Raw genomic sequence first — 9,648 nt, forward strand, 5'->3', positions numbered from 1 at the left:
TTTCACTAATACACGAGTTTAACAAACCTAAACAACGATAGGTTCAGAGCTCTATTGTCATACAACGGATTTTTTGCTGTCACAAGAGATAATAATTTTATTATAAGCGTAAATAATAAAAAATCTATAAAAAGAACGTTGAAAAAAGACATCTTTTTATCGCAGAAAACAATCCGTTGTTACAATTATAAATCTGCACTTAAGTTTATTAATATCGTTTATTTCATCAAATACAGAGTTTACACATACTTTCAATTTTCTTTTGACAGTTAGATTTTTTTTAAAAACTGTGTGCAAACATTTACACTCTCCATATAACGGAGGTAGAGCGTTAAAAACCCACTAGGATGTAAGTTGGACGCATAGTTATTGCATACGATTATCTGCGTCATTTGTTTTGTATTTTATTGAATTAATACCGACAAGTCCGGAACTTTGCATTTTGAACTTTAGATTATTACTTATCTTGAATTTCTATTGAAAATATGGTCCATTTTAAATAGGGATGAAGGATTCGTTAATATGAGGGAAAGTCGTTTTGTGGGTCCAATTTTTGTTTTTAGGAATTACTTGAATTCAGTTTGCAAATTAGTTAATACAAGTAAGTCTCTATTATACTCGTACTTATTTGTTCTAGATCACATCATAATATAACTTGAATGGTTCAAATGTGATCTATTATAGAATAAAGAGAGCCCTAATACCTATTTTACGTGCTTTGAAGACCTTGGAGAGAGAATTTGGAGAGAAAGACATTTAGGTCAGTGATCTTAGTGCTCTATATTTTTTATGCCGACTTATGCCTTGCATCGTTGTGCGACTCGGAGTTGCACAACGAGCAATGGAAAGACAGATGCTTGGCGTCTCCCTACAAGATCACAAAAGGAACGAGTGGATCAGAGAAAAGACGAGGATCAGCGACGTGGTGGAAGAGATTGAGACCCGTAAATGGAGATGGGCAGAGCACATTGCACAGATGATTCAAGATCGCTGGGCCAGAAAGACCCTGGAGTGGAGACCCCGCAACAACACCAGCGGCAGGGGAAGACCGCCTAAACGATGGACAGACGATATCCGGCAGCAGGCTGGAGTGAACTGGATGCGTGTGGCCAGGGACAGAAGTCGGTGGAGGGTTGAAGAGGAGGCCTATGTTCGATGGCGACCCCAAAGGCTGATATAAATAGATAGATGCCTTGCATCTAGAACAAAATCCTGAAATCAAAATTTCAATTAGATTTAGATGTAAGAGAATCCTACAATTTGTGTAGTTTTGTAAGTATATTGCGCGGTAGATTACTGAAATAAACACTGAGTCGTAACATTATTTCAGTCGTGTGACAAATACTCTATTAGAGTGCGCATGAGTGTCACCTTATGCATAGTTTTAATTGCAAACAACGTCATAAAGATGCTGAGCATCATCGTCATCAATTTAACAGTGGCATTTACTGCAACGGGGCCCGTGGCATCTGCGTAGATCTAGAATATTCATGATCATGGTGTTTTGATGACTAAAGCTATGATCGTTTTAATTCAAATATTATTATTTTCTACGCATGCTGTTTGTCTTGCACTCATTTAAATTATCTACCAAGTTAGACAGTACCTAGCTATACCTACATCCGCTGAAAATCAGCGTCAGTGCTTTGTCTGCCTTTTTGGCACCGCATATCCATAGTATTTTCCTTGGCTTGAATGAGGTACCTAATTAGGTAATTGATAGGGCTGATTTTTCAATCGTCTGATACCTACCTAACTTATAACTGAAGAATAAGTTTGTCACATTGGCAGTGTCAATATGGGAAATTAAAAGTCAAAATGACAAGTTTATTCTTCAGTCAAAAGTCATATCTAATGATTGAAAAATCAGAGGCCCTAGACAAAACGCACTTTTTGATCGAATCGAAAATCGAATCCGTCAAAACTCCATACAAAAAAGGGGCTTTTCGACCACTTTGCGACTGGTTTGCGATTATAATTTGCACTTTGTCTAGACCCACAGCCCTTACATACCTAATTAAAAAGAAAATACAGGATGGAACATGAAATAAACATTATAAACATGGCTAAGTATGTTATTTACTTAGAAAATAATAAATAAATTCATGAAAACTGCTGAAAATGAAGTATGTAAAAATTAAAAGATTTTTAAACAAATGGAATCAGTCAGTATAACCAGTATAACTTATTGTGTTTTCTATTTTTAGAAATTGTGGGTATGTTCAATATTATTGTGATTCTTATGTTGTAATATCTAAATACTTCCAGTTATTTATTATGTAATAATAATAGGTATTGTACCTTTTTAATAAACATTAAGATGTTTCCATTCATTTGCGTTTCTATGTAAAGCAAATTGGGCAAGTTATGCTTGACTGCTGGGTTTTTTTTAACGACAACCACTGTCTTGTAATATAATCGCTTGATGGAATATTACGTTCGTAAGAATCTAGGAATATGCAATCAATGAATTAATTACTTTGCGGGTAAGTCATTATACTATTAAACGAGCCTGTTATGTAATACGTCAGTCACTGATAAGACGTTGTTATTAAAATATTTTTTTATAGCATACGAATTCTAATCGCATACGAAACTTTATAAGATTTCTTAGGCGTTTTTATTTATTTAGAACTTAGGTATATGAACATATCACTGTACATAAGGCGGACTTAATGCCAGTCAGCATTCTCCTCCAGTCAACCTTAGGGCCAAATTGAGAATAACGTAGGCGGAAATTTTTTATACGAGTATTAGGTATGAATAATACCAATTAATAATAATGTTTTGATTATAATAATATCCTGTTTTTGGCGTTAATGTTAAGCGCCTGGCCACTTCAAAAATGTTTTCTTCTACAATGTAAATAAATAACTAACAGAGTTTATTTTTGACGCCATTTACTATAATAATAGCAAACACAACTTTTCTAAAAAGAATACATTCTTATTCTCTGTCTTTGACATACAATTTAAGGCCTTTGTCCAGCTGTGGACGTCATTCGGCTGAAACGAACAAACGAACGATTTAGCTCGAGCGCGGGCTTTGATTGATAGCTAAAGTACAGATTACTAAGGCTGAGTTGCACCACCTAACTTTGACAGTAACTATGACGATAACCGGTGCTTTTTGTATGGAGTTTGACAGATTTTTGACGTTTGTCAAAGTTAAAGTAAGATGGTGCAACCCAGCCTAAGTTACTCGTATTGCTAAAGTAAAATGTCAACTGATTCGTGGTGGTACCTAGTATATTTTATTTTTCTTCACAAGTTGGCGCCAGTTGCGAGTGCCGGAGCCTTAATTGCCAGTAACATCCAGGAATAAGAAGATGCTGTGGTCCTCATTCTATTGCTTCAAAAATAAGTATCCTTTACTAATACTATAGAAATAAAGAACTACCCACATTGACGTCATCGACAAAAAGTAGAGTTTCAATTAACTGAAACTGCTCTGAAAGGCACACGTGCTTACTAGATACACGGTTAATAAACACGGCTCCGTAGGGCTGTCAACTTATCTTAACAAGGCAGTTTTTGGTGGTCACAAACAAATCGTTGCAAAAATATTGCTGTATTTTTTATAAAATTTGGTAGAGTACTTAAGGTGTACTGATTCATATTTTGCTTATGAGTAGGTAGGTATACGATTTTCAGTCTACGAAAAAATAAAAAGTCTGAGCCAGAATAATCCTGGCAAGGCTTGGGTTAATGAATTCCTCTACTTATTTAGTTTAATGTTTCGGGTATAGTTAAAAACATGGAACCAGAGTTCAGTGGAGTATAATCATATGTACTAACTGTAAACAAACTAGCCTGTATTAAATTAAGTGCTATGCTCAACTTTAATGATAGATCGCCCGGAGTCCTGCCAGCAGGACTTAAAGTACTTCCGGTAGGACGCAAAATTAAAAGATCACAGTTTCGTAAGTATACATTGTACAAATTTCAAATTTACACAAAAAAATAGAGTGTTTCTCTCTCTTTCACCCAATAGTGCCCAAGATCGAAAAACGCGACTAACCGTTAGTCGGAGCCCGATGGCGCACGAGTATACACGGGGGCAGCGCGTTCGCGCTCGCGCGACACATTTTGACGCGCCGGGCGTGGAGTCGGCAACATTTTGGCGATAATATTATAATGAATGTGAAGTATTCCAGCCTAATCAAACATTTATAATTTATTTCTTGTTTTTGTTTTTAATTTGTAGTGTATTTGTAAGTGATAGGTGTAATTTCTAATACAAAGTGACGTACCAAAGTAATTAATTTAAAATTCCTTATTATAGTTCCTATTAGTTAAGTTGAAAGAAGATAAACAAGTTTATAATATATTAAGAAAAGTAAAATACTGGTTAAACAAAATGATTCTACGACATGACTTTTTATTTAATAAACACTAACCAAGTGTTTACTACTTCTGGTGAGGATGAGTTCAAATTTGAAGGTCACCGTACTGCTGGAAGGACCAGCAAGCAAACACGTACAAATTGCGTACTGCGGGCAGGACTTGCGATAATCTTCTGGCAGGACGTTTAGAACAAAAGACCAGTCCTTCCAGAAGAGCTTCCAGCAGGACAAAGCACCGGGCGATCTATCATTAATCGGAGTGTAAATTGAATTCCATTTACTATAGAGTAATATGTACAGTACATAGGTACTGTACAATCAACGGCTACCTAAGTAAACTCCGACAAACTTTACTTCGACATTACGTTACTCCGACATTTCTGAATATCGACATGACTCCGACAAAGGATATTCGCCTTTGTCTAAGTAGTGTAGTGTCGAAGTAAAGTCATGTCGGGAGCCGTCATGTCGATATTCAGTAGTGTCGGAGTAACGTAATGTCGAAGTAACGTTTGTCGGAGTTCAGTTTTTGAGCCGTAGTGTCGGAGTAACGTAATGTCGAAGTAACGTTTGTCGGAGTTCAGTTTTTGAGCCCACGACACTACACTACTCCGACAAAGGATATTCGCCTTTGTCTAAGTAGTGTAGTGTCGAAGTAAAGTCATGTCGATATTCAGTAGTGTCGGAGTAACGTAATGTCGAAGTAACGTTTGTCGGAGTTCAGTTTTTGAGCCTTACAGTGCAACCCAGTCGAAACGTCAGGCAAATACCGGTAATATTTCACCTACGAGTAACCGTTTATCGCGTTAAAATCTGTTTAAATTAGTTATATCATGCAACGCGAAAGTTTCGTTGAGTATATACCTATCGACGGTACAATGCTTTGGGTGATATTTTATTTTATTTATTTGCCAGCATTAATTTGTATTTAATCTATAAGATAACTTTCACCTTTTGACAACCCTGAAAGTACTCTGAGGCTCGTGTTGCTTTATTTAGCGGCTTTCAGAGTGCCCGCTGCAGCGTGCCACCCCTGGCCATTTTCATCCCCCACGGGGTGGAGCTGCGAAGCCCTGAAAAGTGTTTTATGCGATAAAATAATAAAACTTTCTGTTGGTTACATGCAATATATTCAAGTATTATTTAATACTTATGCCTTATTTTAAAGTCTTAAGAAGGGTAAATTAGTATTTTGAATGCATTCAGCTTTTATTTCTACTTTTGTAGAGTTGCAAAGCAGGCAAAACCTGGTGAAGCTATTTAAAAACAAGTTTATGTATACGGTAAGTACTGGTCTGTACTTATTTATAAGGATTCTTTCTTTCTTGAAGTCCATTGATTTATGACTATTGTTTTAAAGTTTTTCGGCGCGTTTTTGCATTTGCTTACACGCGCGCTATATTTCACGCTTGAACAAAGCGTATTCGCGTGGACGTGAGCGTTCTCTGAAGCATTGTAGGCGTATCACGCTTATTTTATTCTAAAAGAGCTTATTAGGTACAGGTGACAGGCGTGTCTGGCAAAAACACAATGACGCGCGTACTCTTATGCGTACTTATAGATGACCCACGCTGAACTGTCCCACCAAACTCAATGACAAGGGGGCGCTACCATCGTTCAACTATATGGTTTCCAACATGGCAAAAATCGGAACCAGCGATCCGGTATTGACGCGCCCCGCTGTCAATGTCATGGATAGGACAGTTCAGTATATTGGAACTATACAGAAATGCGCCAAAAAAGGTAACCTGAAAGAGAAAAGCTTAACTTAGATTAGATACTTACCTTTTTTAGTTGCAATGATTCTTGTTAATGGTCCCAATAAATAAAATAAAATGAATTAACCTGTTTTGAGGCAAATAAAAACTTTCTATCCATCTATCCAAATAAACCTTTTTTATAAATGCAGATTAATTTGAATAATTCCTGCCATCTCTTTCTTTTCGTAGATCTTAGTCGTTTCATTTCTATACTCGCTTGGGGAGTATCCACCCAGCAGTGAAAACACCCCACTACTTATTTGAAAACGTCCCTACTGATTGTAAATCATTTTGGAGCGCAGTTTTCGGATGCAGGTGGGTAAAAGCTAAAATGTAGGCACTTTCTTTGTTGTAGGTATTCGTATGCATTTCTACATTTTTAGTGCCTTAATATTAAGGTTTTTACATAAACGGTTGCTTAAACCAATGCTAAAGTTCGTCAGCTATTATAAGTAGGTACAAAACTCTAATGATGCTGATACGATGTTACACGCAGGTAAGTTTTCTACTTTTTAAAGAATGTTAGCTCTAGTTTATTCTTTTTTCGGCGTAAATAGTCATAATCTGCGAGTAGCATTGAATTTAAGATAAGTATCAGATCATAATAGAATAATTCCAAAAAAATCTTATCTCCTGTCTTTACTTTGTCTTAAAACTTTTTCTAGCTAGATTGTGATCTATTTGGTAGGTAATTGAAATTTGAACGAGCCATTTAACGTCATATTTGATTAGTAGTTTCAACTCAATGCGCTGCGCCGGAGCATAATTGACACTACCGCGACCACTCGATGGAATGGAACAACTAAAACCACTTTAATTTAATTAATTTCAGTATTCAATACTTCTAACACCTGTATTGACCGCCTCTGTGATCTAGTGGTAAGACTGCCTGGCTCTAATCCAGAGATCCTTCGTTCGATTTTCAGTGGGGGCAAGATTTTCTGCTCGGTGTTTTTAGCTTGTTCTAAGTCCGCCTGGCTGGCTAAGTACCACTTAAGTTTATCGCCGTTCCTACAATGTTAGTAGTTATTCTCTGGTGGAATTCCGAGTGAAGCTCGCTTCCACCTTTGGTTTTATTGTGGTTTAATTAAAAAGTATCACAAAATTAAGCTTAAGTGTGAATTTACACAGAAGGAAATATTAAATTGTGTTGCTAGACACATAAGCTTAAGTTTGGAATGAATTTTGCACACTGTTTCAGAATACGTGCCGGTAGAAATGTTCCAACGATTTGCAGAGATAGCAAACAGCTGGTAACCAGTATTCAAGGTTTGTTCTGATAATTAGCCAGTTAGATCTAGACATAGTGTAACTATAGTTAGTCACGAAGTCGTGTGTAGAGTGTTGTAGCAACCCTGGTGGCAGACACCAGATGTCTGACTATGTGAATCATTTACGGAACTCGTCCATCTATCTTATCAGACATGACTTACTCGTAAAAGATTCAAGAGCATGCCCACTTCAAGGCAATTTCAATGCGTTATTATTGTTTGAAAACAAATAATATGAAGGCATACTCGTATAGGTAAACCGTTGCAGCTACTAAGCCATCATCATCATCATCACAGTCACAGGACATCCACTGCTGAACATAGACCTTCCCCAATGATTTCCAGTGCCCGGTTGGCAGCTTGAGATCTCTATGACAGCATTGGCAGCTCATAGTTTGGTATCAAGGGTAAGGAAGGAATATTACTGCTTTGTAACTTTTCGGTATAATCGAGATTTGACAATAATAGTTTTAAGTTACCACCTGAAAGGAATCAGTCTAAACATAAGTGTAGAAAAAAAAATGTGTTATGTGTAGCTACCGCTTATCTGGAGGTGATTGGTTTGGTTGTTAGTTAAAATTTTGCATCGAAAAACAAGACTCAAAATGTCACGACACTATCAAAATGTCAACAGTTGGTACAACAATAATAATTAGTTAGGTACCTCCTACATTATAAATTGCGAACATAATCTAAAATATCAAATTAAAAATTCTAAGGATAACCTAGTGATAAATAATAATACTTAACTTCCTTGCTGACAATATTTGAGATCATACCACAGAATAATTAAGTTGATCATACCACTCTACTGATTTTGGGAACTACATTTTTTAAGAATGCTCGATGTACCCAAATCTCGTTTTCGTCGTTCGATTCAGCCAAATGACGCCCACTGCTGGACAAAGGCCTCCTCCAAGGCTTAATTAATATGTAATTGCAGTATAGCAATTACCTACATATTAATTTAAATAATTTTCAAAATAATGTCTAATGAGACTAAGTTTTGAATTAGTTTATAAGACGTAAAAAAGCTTTTTTATTTTAAAATCAATGCCAAGTACTTAGGTATTTATGTATGTTCTACGACACTCTACATTTCAGAGTATTAATTAATTAATTAATGATGACGTCTTTTTAATAATAGCAAATTAAATTTTGCTGTGATTGTTTTGCTCTCCATGTCTACATGTGCCTTTCTTTTTTTTATCTAATAATTAAAATCCTTGTATTCTGTGTTTCACGGAACCCCAAAAAATGAATTATAATACTCGTACGATTAAATGTAATGTTTGCGGTGCTAGATGCATTGCAAAAAAAACTTGCAAACTTTTAATTGCCTTTTTAAGAACATTCAAATGCAGCTTAGGAAATAAACTATCAATCAATCATGCAAATTGGTTAAATGACCGATTAAATGACGTTTGAAACAATTTTGTTAATTACGAGCACAATGTTTGAATAGTGAATGAACTTTGAAATGCTTTTTGAAAAACTGCTATATTGCTTATTCATAAAGTTATAATTGTGATGTGTAGGAGTTTTTGAAACTAGTAATAATAATGCAAAGTTGACTGTTGGATTTTGTGTGTCTTATTTTGTCTAGCAATCGAACCCAGACAGAATCTATGTATCGGAAAATGCACTCTTTTACCAGATCGCACAGGCGTTTTTTAGAGGGAAGGAATAAGACAGAAGACGACTTTTTCAAAGCATCCTAGGTCTCTAAAAAATTAGATTCGATATAATTCGATAGAAAGCCTAGTTCTAAACTTCATTGAAGGAATGATTTTTATCCCAAAAATATGTCTTTAGAAGGATCTAGTGTCTTCTTAAAGCCAACTTTTGTGGTTATAAAACTGTTAAATTGGGATTAATCGCTATCCATCTGTTAAAGAGGGCACGTGAGATCATTATTTGGTTTCATAACCACAAAAATTGGTCCCAGAGGTAAGCCCTAACATTGGCTTTTTTCAAGTCACATTTATGGTAACTGTTAATTGTTAAAAAAAAAAAAAAGTTTATTGGGGTTTCAAAGAACACCAATATTAGTGGAACACTATGATTGTGTCAGAAGAAAATCTTCAGTTATTGTCGCGGGAGGTGCGATTTGTTTGACGCCGAGTGTAGTTCGTAAACATGAAACAGCAAAATATTTATGAAAGTAAGACAAAAAGGCATCGCTAATAATATAAAAGCGCTGACGGGACCTATACAGGATGTTTAATATTTTTGTCGACATTAATTGGTACCTATGTAAAAACCTAAACAA

The sequence above is a fragment of the Ostrinia nubilalis genome, chromosome 14, assembly GCF_963855985.1.
Source record: "Ostrinia nubilalis chromosome 14, ilOstNubi1.1, whole genome shotgun sequence".
Lineage (NCBI taxonomy): Eukaryota > Metazoa > Arthropoda > Insecta > Lepidoptera > Crambidae > Ostrinia > Ostrinia nubilalis.